The sequence below is a fragment of the Cydia amplana genome, chromosome 19 (assembly GCF_948474715.1).
Source record: "Cydia amplana chromosome 19, ilCydAmpl1.1, whole genome shotgun sequence".
Taxonomy (NCBI): Eukaryota; Metazoa; Arthropoda; class Insecta; order Lepidoptera; family Tortricidae; genus Cydia; species Cydia amplana.
Genome location: NC_086087.1, coordinates 14,043,238 through 14,060,696, shown reverse-complemented (window position 1 = coordinate 14,060,696; position 17,459 = coordinate 14,043,238).

Genomic DNA, 17,459 nt, shown 5'->3' with positions numbered 1-17,459 from the left:
GTGTGACATACCTAATATATTAAAATGGGTCACTCATATACATAATAATTATGTAGGTATACTAAATATCCATATGTTTAGCACTTATAAGCCATCAAAGTCATAATAAGAGGTAGATTTTCAAAAATATTTTGTCAACACAAAATTACGATATTAAATTAGATTCATTCTGCGTAAAGTAGATCCGCCGGGCCTTTGTAGCTAAAAGGTGAACTATTCCTTTTTTAAGGGATCTATTTTAGTCAACCTTTGACTCGTATTAGATGGTAGCAAGTTTTGGGCAAGATAGGTATGTACTTAATATTGCTGTAAAAAGTACTGTACCTTGATTTATCATCACTATATTTTTAAGCGAATGTGGGAAAAATCTATTAATAATGATTTCCGCCTGTCTGAACATATACGACGCAAGTAACCCGACACGTTGTTTGAACCCTGCATCTGTCATCGCATATTCAATATCCCCTTAGATATCAGCTAAATCCTTGCACGCGCATTGACACAATTTGCATACGCCATTTAAGGGGTTAAAAAATATTATCATACGATTACTTTGAATGTTATGTTAAATGATTTTGAAGTTTATTCCTTACGTTTAAGGTTTAATTTTGAATGAGGAGAACGCTTGGAGAAAAGATGCTTCCAATTTCGTGATGCTCTTTTGATTTTCGATTGAAAACGCTCTCATTCAAAAATGAGTTATACTTTCAAGAAGATAAGGTGTATTTTCTTTTGTGCGTTATTTATTGTGATAGATAACCCTTAAAATGTGTTATGCAAATTTTCGTATTCCGAATTATTTTTCGTATCATTTTTCAATAGCTCATTATGGCCAAGTCAGAGTGCCATAGGTTTTGTGCTATTGTACGCTGGAATACATTTAAGATGTGCGTAGACCGATTTTATGGTCCCATTTGAATCATGACATCTGAAGGGTTATTTGCATGATTGTGATTTAGTGGTTGTATTTGGATTTGTTTTGGATTTTATGGTTTATGGATAGATTATTGTGCTTGTATTGGTCGAGGCGAATTTTAAGTGCTTTCACACGGTTTAAACTGATTTGGGGTCTGCTTGATAATCACTTGATTTTTCTGGTTTTAATATTATTGTTTTTTTCTACACCGATTAAAAATAAAATCAGTAGTTGCATTAGGACATTTTCTGGACAAAAGTAGAATTAAAAGTACATAAGTTATCGATATAATTTTATAACAAAACTGTTTTATAGTGACTAATATTGCAGAATTACTTATTAATAGTTATACATAATTGTTTCAATTTTAAATCAAAAGTTTAGTTAAATGAAATGAAATTGTTTTATTCCGGAAATCGCTTCCATAAAATTACAATAAAATAAAATTAAGCTATTAGACTATTATTAAGTTGGCTTAAACAAAAATAAGCAAGAATATTTACCTATTAAAATAGGTAAATAAATTGTAAAAAATTGTATTGTAATAAATTGGGTTTTACCAACTCGCTGCCATACTTTGCTTTTAAACAACTAATCTACTTTATTAATGAATATTGCTTAGCTATTGGTCTACTTAATCTCTAATATTATTCCTTCGCGTTTCTTATAATATAAGCAATAACTACAATAAAACTCCTTGTGAATTTTTATGAAAAATTGTAATATTTAAACCAACTGAAGACCACATATTTAATCAAAATAACTTGAAGTTAATCACGATGACGTCATCACATATGCGCCCACTCAATTGACCTCCAAACAAAGTTAAACTATCGACCGAGATACTATATCTATAGTAACTGTCTCAAACTTACATATTTACGACAAATTTCACACAAAAAGAACCGTATTTATAAGACGCAAAGTTCAAATTTGAATAACAATTCTGACAAGTAATAAGAGGTCTTGAAAATAACGAACAATAGCTACTCAATTATCGAAACTTCTTATCTTACCTTTCTTCGTACAAATCAAAATCATCGTTATGAATAACATTATAAGACTTAATTTCAAAGAGAGATATGAACAAAGATAAGATTTTGTTAAAGTAACTAGAGCTACCGCCTGCATTTTTAATTAAAAAAAACATATTCGGCCAGTAGGCAGTGGTGCGTGCCAATCTGTTTCCGATCTTACTGTTCCCTCTCTTTCTCACGTAAGTATTTCACGTGTGTTTTATCCTCGTCCCTCGTAGTAATTAGTTACTCGTGTATAACTTTTGTTTAGAATGACATGTGGGGTTTGTTAATTACGAAAGTCGGTTTTTTAACGAATCGATTGTTATCGATTGCGGTCGATGTATTTGTATCGACTTATTGCTTTTTAATTGCGGTTGTAACGGTTTTTGACGATTTTATTATGGGAGAAAGGAGAATAAGGTAAATAATGACGCCAAAATGACAATATTATAAGAGGATAAATATTTTAATTTGTTGTTTTTTTTCTATGTTGAATTCCTTAAATTAATGAAACGACCAAATAAGTTGTTAATTGACATTTTTTAAATTGTTTTCATAACTTTCTGTTGAAAATTTAAACAGTTAAGAGTATGCCTTTAAACATGTCAAAAACAAAGATTTATTTACCAAATTTGAGCTTTTTACACAGGCAAACCTAAATGTTTGTATATGTACTTATAGTAGGTATAAAAATACTTTAAGTTGAAAACGAATGAGATGTGTTGAAGCCGAAGATGTGTTTTATGTGTAAATATAAGTATAGGTAATTATTATTGTCTAATTAAGTATGTAATTATTCCTTTACGATTACAAAAACAGTAGCCAATACATCTGAACTCCTTTGTTCTGTTCACGCGCCATTTGCGATACTACTTACTGCTAGGTGTCCATTATTGCTCAATACTAATCATAATGATTTAATGGTCGCAGGCGCACTTTTTACTGTTTATTACTTTTTATTGGCATGTCTGGTCTGCTGGCTAAGTCTTTCTTAAACCTCCTGAGTTTAAGAAGCAAGAGTAATTTTGAAATTTGAAAATTATTTGATTCATTTTTTTTAATAAATAATACAAAAGAGTAATATGTACAGTATACTGTTAGAAAATATCTTCCGGCGTTAAGTTCGCCTCTTGTAGACCTTTTACTGTGAAAATATAGTTAAAATAAATAAATAATAAGTATATAATGAGAAAGAGTGATAATAGTTTTTTATTCGTAAACACTTTATTTTTACTATGTTCTTTTTATGTATTTCTATAATAGGTATTGTCTGTACAATTCTTTGCACATGCATAAAAATAACATAGTAAAAATAAAGTGTTAATAATGTAGTCTTAATACCGCCACGAATGTGTATTTACAAGTAAAAGTGCATTAATACATTCATTTATTCTTCATTTTTGGTCGAAACGTCTATATTAGATACCCTTCAATGAAAAGACACATTTATAGAAATTTTAATGAAATTCTAATCATACAATTATTCCTGACAGGTACACAATAGTCAAATTTTGACCCAAAAACTTAATTCCAGTCACGTTATCAGCACCCTAATTAACAATATCCTCTATTAAAACTAAACACAGAAACCGCATTAAAAACCCATTCAGTGATCATCGGTAGTAATTAACGAAACCAAATTCGCCCATGCTATTGACCTTAAGAATAGGGAAACAAGTCATCATTGTTCCACCGAATTATCGGAAACACAAGCCATAATAAGCTTTATTTTAAAGCCAATAAAACCTATTCATCGATCGAAGATGGTGTCTGGATCCTTTACTTGCGATAACACTGCACCCAACCTTATTCCTTAGGCGTCAGAGTGCACATTGTAAGGTAGACACGCATCACTGATGTCCGTTACGCTTGGCCGTGCACCTGCGAAGGTGGTCATCCACCAATATGAATGTAATTAGAGGTTACACATGTGTAGCTTAAAAACCAGAGGTCTACATCCCCTGTTAATTTGGGAAACGTAGACCCCTGGTTAGACTTTTGTTAAAGAAAGTTTGCGGTTAGTACGTTAAGGAAGTCTTTGAAGTCACGGAGTCCTGAGTTCGAATGGGAATCAAATTGCTTGTTTTGTGTTAGGGCTTAGATTAGGTTTCGTTAGATTGTCAGTAGAGCATTTTTAGGCTATTGTTTGATAGGTGTTGAATCATTCATAAGTACCTACTTTTAATCATCTTCAAATGAGGATTCCAGGGAAAAAATTTAGGCTGTAGGTACAAGAGTAAGTAGACGCGATAAAGTTCCGTTTTATTTAAATAATGACTTTTTGAACCAGTTTCCTTTTTCTGAATGGGCTGAAATTTAACATACTTATGTAAGACCGGAGTACACATAATATATTATTAGTAGGTAACTATCTACTGTGATGCCGGAAAATTTCCGATTTTGCAAAATTTCTTTATTGAAAATTGTCGGAAAATATTTCATATTTTTCTACGGCGATCGAAATTTTTCGTTTTCTTGATTTACTATGAAGTTTTCCTGAAAATTTCGAGTACTTTTACAACTTTTCAGGAACTTTCCGCAACTTGCACAGATATATTAAGTTATTAAGTACTATTCCATGGAGCTATTTAAGCTAATGATAGGTAGCCATAGAAAATCCTTGATAATAATTATGTACAGTGTGTCATTGCGTTGTCTTTATTACACTAAACCCGTGCTCATAACCAAACTCCCATACCCCAACACCCTCAATATTGACAGCAAGAATATTCATTAAACGTAATCTAAGTGAAATAAATTACGTCTCACTTAATTGATAGAGCCATAGGGGGAGCCACCGGCGCGTACGAATCGAAGATCTTATCATTCACCAATACTGAAAGGTTAAATAACCGAATAAGTTAAAGGTTCTTACGACGTTTTTGAATCGTGTGATGATTGGTCATTGAGTAATGACAAAAGGTTGATTATAATAAGGAAGTTGATGGTGGATATGACCTTTTGGATTGGTGTGGTGGTAATGAGAGGCAGCTTGCACCGAAATATCCATTATAAGTCGATAGATTGCGTATGTTAACTAACATCTGGTTGTTGCATTTATGTAGTGCAATGGAAGTAAAACATCAATAAAATAAAATAAAAGTGGGCCCAGAGGAGTTATCATTTCGTAAGCGACATTCTCGTGGAATTCTTCAACAACACCTATTGCATTTCGTATAAATATATAATTGATACACATTTATCAAATTAGTCGAAGTAACCAGCATTTGACTTTTACCTACTAAATACATTTAAGTCCCCAAAAAAAACTAGCACCCACACTAGTCAAAATTCTTTAACCCAAATGTCCTTTTTCACATAAAACACCCTATATTTTTAAGTCTTTTTTTCCAGTGCCCAGGTGAGGGTCAATCAGCAATCGCTATCGCAGGGATCAAGGTTCGATTCCCGGGGGGTGTAATTAGATTGTTAGTCGCATGCGATACCAATGTGTCATGTAGGGCGGTCAAGTGTGGTTGATAGTTGGCTGTTAGGGTAATTGGGGGGTAAAATGGAGTCACTATATATACTTATTACATTATTACCCTACTGGGTAAAATAAGGTAATATTGAGGGATAGGGATATTGCAATTTACATGCATGTGTGTACCCAAATAATAAAGTGTGAGTACCTATTTATTAAAGTATCCACCAACTTGTCAATTTTGAGTTATTTAATTGCGTTATCTTGTTCTATTTCATTTGTTAGTTCACGGTTTTTCATAAAAAAGGAATTACCGGAAAACAATCGAGGTACCTATACTCCAATACCACAAGTCACAATCTGTAATTAAGTACATAGGTATAAATACTTATTTTTGGTTTTATCTGAGTTATGTTCTTCCATTCACCTAAAAACAAACTTTGCATTATTAACATTCAAACAATACCTAGTAACACCTGACCGAAGATATTCGAGTGTGATTGCTATAGTTATTGGACCCTCCAATAGTAATTGGCCACTCTTAAGGATGACTCACGTTAGACCGGGCACTGGGCAGTGACTTCTATGGAAAGCATCAAGTGATCATCTGTCATCCTTCATAGAAAAGTAAGCGCCGGAAGCACCGGCCCGGACACGGCCCAGTCTAACGTGAGTCATCCTTTAAATAAGGCAGAAAGGAACAAGGCAATATAAACATGAACTAGAATGAATAAGAAGTCTAGACACGATATGGATCGGATAATATGTCAGTGTCAAAGTGTCGTTTTTGTTTGAAGAAACATATTAAACATAATAGACCTAATATTTGACATATTTGTTTTTATACTAAAGTTCGAATCAGGCCGTCACAACGTCACACCCACCTGAGGGACTACCGCGAACCAACCTAGACGTGTTGCCTCCCTGTCACACTTACGTACGAATTTACAAGTGCGACAGAGAGGCAACATGTCGAACGTGGTTGTCGGTAGACCGTCTGACCTCTGTCCATGCAAGTACCAAGACTGCCCCGTCACCGCCAGCCGATACATTCAATGGCGATAAGAAAGTCAGTTGGGAATGTAATATACATAATTTCTTTTAACGTACGACATGGCCGACTATCGATCATGCGAGTATTATTTACACTTTAGGGTAAGGGGGGGGGGGGTTATAGTTGTGATGCAAAACAGATACAGCTATTGAGTAAATTGTATGTAGGTTGGTATGTTGAATCACTACACCTTACAAAACAAAGTCCCCCGCCGCGTCTGTCTGTTTATGTATCTGTATGTTCGCGATAAACTCAAAAACTATACTGAACGAATTTTCATGCGGGTTTTACCTATCGATAGAGTGATGCTTGAAGAGGTTTGTGTGTAATTTGTTAACCCGTGCGAAGCCGAGGCGGGTCGCTTGTTGTTAAAATGCTAGTAGGTATTCATTACATTGTGCTGAGATTTGTACGAAAAAGTATAGTACCGAAAGGGATTTTTTATTAACGCCACCACTTACCGAGTTAGATTTTAGTATTTAATAAGAAAATGTCGGGTAATATTTTACGCACGTCGCATGTGTTGTTTCACTTTCACCAACCAGGTGAAACTATTAGGATCAATAATTCCTGTTGATTACGTCATTTGTAATAAAAAGTAGGTATCAATTTTTGTTGTCATAATTTTTAAATTCATATTTTTTCACATTTAATAAAGTAAGCTAAGTCAGTTAAGCTATGGCGTATGATTAGGTAGATCAGAAATTGGCTTAATTTTCAGAAGTAATAGAAAAGCAGCGTTCGTAAGCGACACTGACAGCCATATTCCAACTTTAAGATACGTCAAATATTAGATATCTAGTTCAAAATCCGAATCGGGCCCTCAGATGTGATTTTAAACGAGACGAATCCAATGTCGTCTCCATTTCACCGTAAAAGCGCTGTCCAAAATACAAAGGACTGTACATTAATGTACTGTACATTTGTACAGTTGTACATCTGTACGGACTGCACTCCAACAATTTACAGCCTTTACGCTATTTTCAATTAAACTCCTAATGGCTGACGGTCCACCGATGCGCCGATCGTCTAATTGTGTACGTCAAGAGAGGGGTTAGGTGTGACAAGTGGAAATTTTGGTGTGACAGGGTTTTAAGACATACTTATTCGCTAGAAAACAAGAGACGATATGTAGTTGCAACGGAAGATCATAATAAGAACGTCTGATTGCAGTTTTTTGGTGGACACGCAGCCCTTCACATCTGCTGCGACAAACGTTTTAGTAGGTACTTCGAAATCCATTTAGATTTCTTAATATGTTCGATGGAAAATGGTTCTCTTCAAGTTTTTTTTTGTTGTAACTTGTACTGGCTATTTGCGCTTTTAACCAATACTCTACAAGGTTTGTAACATGTTCATGTGGCAGACTAACGTATAGACATATGTTCACTCCTTTGTCTTATTTAATTTCTGTATCTTGGTCGCCACTCAAAAACCTTTATGCGCCAGCGGCAATCGATTATACGTAGATATAAAATTTAATTTTTCTTTCCCACCAAATATCTCCGAAAATATCCGATATCCGAAAATGTTGAAATAGAATATCCTTGGTACCTGCACTTACGAGGATATTTGCCTAGAGGGGTTATAACCACTCTCTACAGTTTCAGGGCAGCAATACAGCCACACCCTTCTGAAAAACTTTCATTTTAATCGTTTCACATTACACGAACGTTCCAACTTCTCCCCCCGATACTGAAACCGATAATTGTTTAATAGATTACGATCATTGTTATTGCCAATTTATTGTTTTGAGGTTACAATATTGTTCTGGAAAGGTTTTAAGGTTTTGACTGAAATTTCACTAATTTAACAATATTGTGTATACACACTATATAATATATATTATTATAGACAGAGTGGCTTCACTGTTTTAGGCTCAACTAATGGTCCATTTATTAACAAATTCCCAAAATGTTGTGGTGCCCAATTTGGTATCTTGTTTTTGTTTCTGAATTTTCCCTGATTTCTCGAAAACAGCTGGATTAATTTGACTTTTTTTTGTCGACATAGGTATATCCTTCACATTTAGTTACATTGCCATCAAGTCGGATTCCGACTACTTATAAAATTCTGAAGAAATCGAGGGAACTCAATATAATAGGCACCTATAGTGAATTGGGTTTATTTTTCACCTATTTGGTGAAGTGCAGTCGGTTCTACCTATTTTGTTAAAATTTGCGATACTTGCATGATGTCATTATTCAATCAGATTTGTCATCAAATTAAGTGAATTATGGTTACACTTAGTGATTGGCGATATTTATGCAAATAAATAAAAATATACAATTACCTGCACATTAATATTTACCTAGTGTCAATTCTCAAAAGTTGCATATGAAATCTAAAAACAGGAAAATACTGAATTAGGGCCAGTACAGACGGACTGCCGACTGCAACTTGTATGGCAACTGCACGCCGACGTTGCAGTAGGCGTGCAGTTCCCATACAAATAGCAGTCGGGTTGCAGTCTGTACCGGCCCTTAGAGGTTCACACTCTATCGTTAGTTCTAACAATGTACCTCAAGGAATCACACCCATGTTCATATCTCTATAGAACCTTAGACGTCATTCTAATCCCCTGCCATAACTGGCGAGTTGACCGCTCAGACGAACCAGTTGCTGCAGTCGCCATCAGATATATCAGAGCGGCCGAAGTGCTCGCAAATATAGCGTTGCAAATATAGATGTTTCTTACATCTGGCAGACCAACCACAAGATGGGTCGATGACGTCACCTACACCATACCGCACAAATGGTAAGAGATAAGAATGGCGTCGGCTGGGGGCCTATACTCGCGAAGAGGTCCATCAATCAGTACCTAGTATTAAGTGTGGATATCGTTCGACACCCTGGTGGCAGGTAGGTAGGTCTCCCGCGTTTCTGCTTTGGAGACTGTCTCCGATCGCGCCCCCTCCTTGAGGGCGGTCTTCCATCGTCTTTTTGAGGACGACTGTGTATCCATTGTGGGCCAGCTTTATCGCTACCGGCCGTTATCCAACCCCGCGACCCCTAGATGGTGATACCGTTTGAGCGGGGCCAGGTTTCGGGGCCGCAGAGAAGGCGACCGGCAGTTTAGGCTGGCGTGTGCGTCGTGCCTATGTAGGCGTCATACGATGTTGTAGTACATATTAAGTTCTTCTTCTTCAACCTAGCGTTTTCCCGGCCTAGCGCCAGGGTCCGCTTTCCTGCTCAGTCTTCTCCACTTCACCCGGTCTTCGGCATCCTCAGGTGTGAGATTGTTCTCTTCCATGTCCGTCAATCATAGTAGTAATTAAGTTATTGTATATAATGGGCGGGACATGTTGCTAGGCAGAGTGATGGCAGGTGGACCAAAATGTTGACGGATTGGTGGCCGCTTACGGATGAAAGAAGCGTCTGGCGTCCGTTGGCTCGTTGGGTGGATGACGTTCGAAGTATCGCGGGGCACTTTTGAATGAGACTAGCACAGGACCGGGACAAGTGGGGTACAAGAAGAAAGGCCTATGCTCAGCAGTGGGCGACAGAAGGCTAAAATGATGATGATGATGATAAAATGTATAATTAAGTATGTTAACTAAATTTTTTGCCTACCTATTGTTCATTGTGTAGAATTAAAGGCTACAACAGTGATAAAGAAGAGAAGCAGATAAAGAAACTCTTTATGTACGTGCCCCTTTGACTCGCGGGGCAGCGGCAAGCGGCAACACGTCGTCGTCTGCCGTCGCAAGTGGTGACAGCTCCCACTGCATCTCAATGGCACTTCGTACAGAGAGACATTTTTATGTATGTATCGCCTTTGGAATGAATGTAATAAAGCATCTGTTCAGAATACCTACTATATTGTCAAGTATGCAATAATACATAGGTATACCTTTATGTGCACATACCACGGCACATACTTATGGCAGAGAGACATTTAAGTTAGGTATTTTTTAACTTACCATAACATTTTCTAAACGTTGTTTTGGCTAGACGAATCGTCGAATAGGTATGTTGTTTCATTTAATAACCTAAGCTAAAAATCAAGTCCTAAAAAAACACTAAATTTTTTTACAAAGAGAGAACAAGAAACACTTTTCATCGATTATTTCATGATGTGTCAATCATTTCATGTCCTAACCTGACCTAACCATATCATGTATGATCAATTCTAAAACGAGATTTCATGAAATGACCTAAATCTGTGATCTGGCCACAGGCCACGTCATAAATATAACTTGCCATCACAGACATTATTGGTGGTACAGTTTATAATTATTACCAATTCCACCTAAACAAAACACCCGAGCACCCGATACCACGAGCACGCCGTCACGCGGTATAAAATAACTAATCTTTCAGCACATCTAGACCTAGACAGAAGCTAGTCTAACAAAACCGGCGTTCAAAGCTGCGAGCCCTCCGAGAAACAAGTGCATCTCAAAGAAATGCAGATTTTACACGTCGCTTCTCGAGTGTGAGGAGCGACAGCAGAACAGGACTTTGTCGCGGAGGAACTAACATTTAGGGTTCCGTAAATAAAAAATAAGAAAAAGTTATACCTATCCAAGTAAAGGAGCATGTAGGAGCCGTGTCGTACCAGCCGGCCTAGCCAAGCTGACAATCGCTATCGCTTCGCCATCGAATCGCTTTGTATCTCTATCACTCTTCCATATTAGGCCAAGCGCGCACCACGATTTTAAATCGTGCGACGCGATTTTAAAATCGCGCTGTAATACATTATTTTCTTGTCGCATGTGCGCGCACTGGCATATAAACACATACGTTGCATTTCTGCGACAAAATAATCGCGCGACAAAAAATCGTGGTGCGTTCTTGGATCTTGGCCTTAGTGCGACAGTGACAGTTGCGTTTCGATCGCTACGGAGCGTAAGCGATTGGCATGTTGGCTACGCGACCAGGACACTATGTCCCGGCATTTTGCCACGGCTCATGGGAGCCTGGGGTCCGCTTGGAAATTAATCCCAGTAATTGGCGTGTTACGTTTTTACGAAAGCGACTGCCATCTGACCTTCCAACCCAGAGGGTAAACTACGCCCGTATTGGGATTAGTCCGGTTTCCTCACGATGTTTTCCTTCACCGAAAAGCGACTGGTAAATATCAAATGATATTTCGTACTTAAGTTCCCACAAATTCGCTTCCCGCTGTCTGTCCGTCTGTTGTATGCTTAGATCTTTTTAACTACGCAACGGATTCTAATGCGGTTTGTTTAAAATAGATAGAGTGATTTGAGAGAAAGGTTTATGTATAATTTGTTAACCCGTGCGAAGCCGGGGCGGGTCGCTAGTATTTAAATAAGTTAAATCCCATACTGTCCATATTTTGCAGACGCTACGCAGCAAACATGACACTCATTACGCGAGAAGGAAGGATTCCTCTAAAATATGTCAAACGCTGAGACGAGACTCGCCAATTCTCTTTAACACCCTTTGTTAAATTATTTAAATGCACTTATAAATTGGAGGAACGTGTCGTACACTCGTGTTTCATAATAGTTATTTCCTATACAAGTGCGGAGAAGAGGAAATTCGAAATGATTCGACCGAAGGGAGTGTTTTAAATCGACACGAGTTGCGTATTACTTATTCGCATGTGTATCGTATTTATACAACGTTTTACAGTACATATGGCCATTTTAACTTTCCACAGATGCACGGAAAGTGCTCTTTTCCGCACTAGTTCGGGAACATAGCACCATATGTATACTGTAATAGTACATTACATACCTAGGGAGGTGAATTCGTGAAGGCTCCAGATCGCAGGTGTTTGTGGCCCGAACCGAAGGTGAGGGCCATAAATATGCGATCTGGGGCTTTACGAATTACCGCCCGTGGTTTGTCTAAAGTTTTACGTCTTGCCTTGGCCATCTTACGGGCCTAGGGTGACGTAAAGGTCATATATTTAACATAAGTAATATACCTAACTATTTAATATTTTGGTCTGTGTTTTAATTTCAGCCCTTAGTACTAGAGGCCTTGGTTACTTTTGTCCGTATGGGGTGACTGTTATAGTTATTTATTGGTACCCTCCATAGTAATTTGCCACTCTTAAAAAGGCAGTTTTTATTTACATGACATATTCAAGTTTCGATTGCCGCTTTCTATCAACGATTATTACCATTTCTAGGCCTCCATAAGAGTTTGATGAATCAACCTACCGTTCTATATGATAGGTACGTCAAACGATCAACCTCCCACCCTTATCGTCTCAATGCCGTCGAGGGGGGGCGACCCATATCGCTGACCTAATAATGTGAGTCGGGATTCAGCGATCATATGCTATTGAATATTGGACCGTATATAAGTAGGCATGTGTGCGTGTGTTTTTGAAAGATGTATTGCTATAGGGAATATTACGCTAAATTCTGAGTAGGGGGCGCCACTTCCACAATCCGTCACTATCTAAGGGTCTATCACAAACGAAAGAGTCGAAATGTTGTTATCTAACCTCTTTATCACTCTTGCATATTCGAGCGATAAAGAGGCAGATAGCTGAGTTTCGATTTCGCGTTTCCCGGTATTTGTAAACAAACCGCTTTAATGTATCTATTCATATTTTGTTGTCTGTGTAAACTTGTCAAAAAACAGTTTAAGGCTCAGTATGTATAAGTTACTCTATTTACGAATGGCGCTAGTGCTGCACTCTGGCGACAGAATATTGCATTAATACTCCCTATTGAGATAGTCATGAGAATCTAAACAATTTGAACCTCCTAGCTTAGTCGGCAGTGGCCTACGAGGCAGGAGATGGGGTTCGAATCCTGACAAGGGCATCTATTTGTGCACGCTCTTATGGCTCTAAAAATAAGATCGTGTCCGATATTTTTGCGGCCTTCGTTGTGTAACATATTATTGCAGACTGTACGTAAGTATTTATATATACCTATTATATTATATTTATCGTCGTCTACCCACAAGCCTTATTGAGCTTTGGGACTAGGTCGATTTGTGTAAGATTTTCCTTGTAATATGTATGTATTTATAAATTAGTTTCAATTATACAAACACTAGAGACGAAAAAACTTTTCGGACTCCCATTGGCATTTAATAAAAAGCGCCTGAACAAAATGGCGGAATATTAGAGATTCTTTCAGCTTAAATCTCGGTATAAAATAAATTAAAGTCGCCTCCACGTGTGCTTCGAATTATGCTAATGACACGGACGGACGAAAAGGCTCGTATTTTATATATATAGTCCTATTAATATACTACGTACCGTACATTATAGTATAGGTACTTAAGTACCTATGTGTTAATGTTAATTTTTGATAAGCTTAGAAGAAATTTAAAAGTGGAAACATTACTGTCTTGGGTGAGACTTGAACTCCAGAGGCCGTGAGTTCAAGTCTCACACAAGACAGTAATTTTTCAATTTTTAAATTTATTCTAATACCTACCTATGTGTTAGGTGTACAATACGCATAAAAAGTAGCGGAACAGATTATCAGGTCAATTCGGACGCGCACTGACATCAAACTACAAACTAAGTAACTGGATTTGAACCCAGGACTATCAGCTTCAAGGCAGAGTCACTACCGACTACGGCAGATAGGTTGTCGACAGCTTGTTAGAGGATGATTAACGCTAGAACGGTCCGGGTCCAGGCCGAAGCGTCCGACACTTCTTTTTCTATGGAAAACATCACGTGATCACCTGTTATGGAAAACGAAGGCGTCCCGGTCCGGACCCAGACCGTTATACAGTGAGACATCCTTATTCCTTAGTTCTATTCTATCTCTAAAAAGCAAGTTGTATATATCATATCAAATGTGATACATATATTACACACACTCGTTATTACGTTCCTAGAAACTCTTTGATACGAGCTATTCAAACATCACTGTTATATTACGAACTAGCGACCCGCCCCGGTTTCGCACGGGTAGTTCAACCAATTTATACAAAACCTTAACAAATTGAATACCTAAAGCTTTCTCAAGAATCACTCTATTTATAAGTGAAAACCGCATGAAAATCCGTTCAGTAGTTTATGAGTTTATCTCTAACATACAGACAGTCCCGGCGGGGACTTTGTTTTATAATATGTATGTATTTATACTATTGATAAACATCCGTAAAGCCAATATCGTGAAAGCCTCCAGAGACCTAAAAACCAGAACATCTAATACGAATTAATTATAACGATTCAGTATTCCAGCATCGAAGCCACCGCAAATAATACACACACAGGCACAAATATAAATCAACCACATAAAATTCATGTAGAAAAATGTCAATAACGCACACTAACACCAGAAATACAAAACACCGCACACTAACTTGATACTCACACTTCGGTTCGATATATAGGAGTAATCTTTCACGGCACGCACACAGAGACAGAGTACTCGTGGGGTTTTTTCTCTGGTGTGTGGGTGTGTGAGGGGGTAGGGGAGGGTGGGGCATACATTTTCAGTAAGGCTGAGCGTCACTGGCGTCTTTCAGCGTTCAGGAGCGCACACATCGCTGGCTATCGGCGAGACGAAGAAGCAAAGAGTGGGGATAGAGTAGGGGGTGGTACAGAGACCACTTTTTTCAACGATAGTGATGTTTGTTATATTTGTTTTAGGGGCGTGTGTTGTATTTTTAAATCTTGTACACATGTTTTTGACATGTACTTACATTTATGTTGAATTGAATTGAATTTGGGGGCATTCCAGAAAAGTATCGGCTACGACGCTATTTTTAACTTTTATTTAACTGGCAATGTATGTAAGTATGTATGTATGTTCGAAACAAATTTTGCAAGCGAAATTAGACTCACTTTCCCATTTTTAGATTGAACTACAACTTACCATCGAGTTGGATCTATACCATCGAGATGGTGGTGGATGTTCGGCGTTCTTCGGCAAGTTTAATTGAACAGATGATATAAAATTACATGTTGAAACTTAAATATAGATCGTAAGAACATATACATATATATAGCTACAAGATTAATGTATGTGGGGCACAAGAGAATAGAATAGAATAGAATTTGTTTATTGTATTGTTAGACATCAAAGAAATGCGGCCTCAGCCTCCCAACGATGTGTTTCAATGTCCCCGATGTATGTATTACTGAATCGCGATCAGAAAGGGATTAGAAATAACAGATTTCCATACACTTACGTCAAAATCAATATGGATTGACAGCTATCTCAATCACTTTCTAATCGCGATTCAGTAATACATAGAGACAAACCAAAGAAAGTCTGCAGCGCTAGATTAAAAGTAGTTTTTAAAAATCAGTATGCGACAACACCACAGAAAATGGATTAAATAGTCTTGATACTTGTGAAATTTCTACCATATTTACCGTCTATGAAAAAATTAAGCTGTAAGCACAGCTTAATTTTTATGGTAAAATAAATTTCATTCCAACAATAGATGTCACTATTAATATGTAGACATATACTAATATTGATAAATAATATTGGGAGAATGTGACATTTGGCTTCATCAAAATTAATAAGCTTTTGTAATATCCGCGACGGCGGTAAATAGGTACAGAGGGCCTACCGCGAACACCGAAGTTCTCAATATGCGAGCATCTTTCTCTTTTACTCCCATTAAGGCGTAATTAGATTGACAGAGAAATTGCCCGCAATTTGCGAACCATTAATACAAAGAAAATAAACCATTAAAACAATAAACATATATTAAAAATTAATTTTAGCTTTAACTAGTAGGTACCCATGCCGTGAGCATAAGCATGGAGGTTGTGGGTTCGAGCTCAAAACCCGGCTAGTACCAATGAGTTTCTCGAAATGTTAGAGGAAGTTCATAAGTATGCCTATACCTATTAGGTGTGTTCAATTTGCTGTGAAACCTTAGTCTAAACCAATATTATATTATCTAAGTAGGTACATATGGTGAAGTATTAAGATGTTTCATTCCACTTACCCGTCATCAACTCCAAATTTTGTAAACACTGTCGTTTTTCAGCTTGAATCGCCTCGTGCTGACTTTTTACAAGTGTAAAATTATTCGTCATGCGGAAAAGTAACTCCCGCACGCCGGTTTTGTAAGGTTTCACCATGTTTATTCCGTTCATCACAAAACACAATGAATATTTAAACGATTTTGACAAACACATACATAGTGCATGACGTTTACTGACTGCTTAAAAAACATTGCCATATGTAGTTTTTTAATTCGATGTCAAATTATTGCGCTGCAGACTTTCTTTGGTTTGTCTCTAGGTACCTATATCAAATTATGGGACTCGTGTCGGTTTCTTTTCACTATGTTATAAAAATTTGTTCGGAAATAACATACTTAAACTTAATTAAAGAAGTTTGTAGCAAAAAGTGCATTCATACGTTTTTGCTTATAAAATAATTATAGCGTAATAAAACTGATCATAAAATACCTAATAAGGTCAAGAACAAATAGCTTTCGTGTTTGGCGCTATAGTGCAAGTGCAGTGGCGTGCGAGTGACAGATTTTGCATTTAACTTAATATTCAAATTGTTACAAATATGTAAATTATATCGATTAAGGTGTTTATTTCAAAGCCATTTTCAAAGTATTTACTTAGTCAGAACATTTTTAGGATTCCGCGTTTTTTTCCTTAACCATGTAACAAAAGAGATGAATAAAGACTTAATCTTTGAAAATTTTTTTTTTACTAGAAAAGTAAACTATGTTACCTACAACTAACAACTAATATTGTTTAGTAAGTAATAAATAGTTTATTGGATGAAATAGAAATATTTTTGTAAGTAATAAATAGTTTATGGATGATATAAGAATACCTATGTAAAAGCAGAGCAGTGAAAGAGACAACATTAGGAATATATTCCAACTAAATTCAAAAGCGGCCAAGTGCGAGTCGGACTCGCCCATGAAGGGTTCCGTATTTAGGAGATTTATGACGTATAAAAAAAAACTACTTACTAGATCTCGTTCAAACCAATTTTCGGTGGAAGTTTACATGGTAATGTACATCATATATTTTTTTTAGTTTTATCATTCTCTTATTTTAGAAGTTACAGGGGGGGGGGGACACATTTTACCACTTTGGAAGTGTCTCTCGCGCAAACTATTCAGTTTAGAAAAAAACGATATTAGAAACCTCAA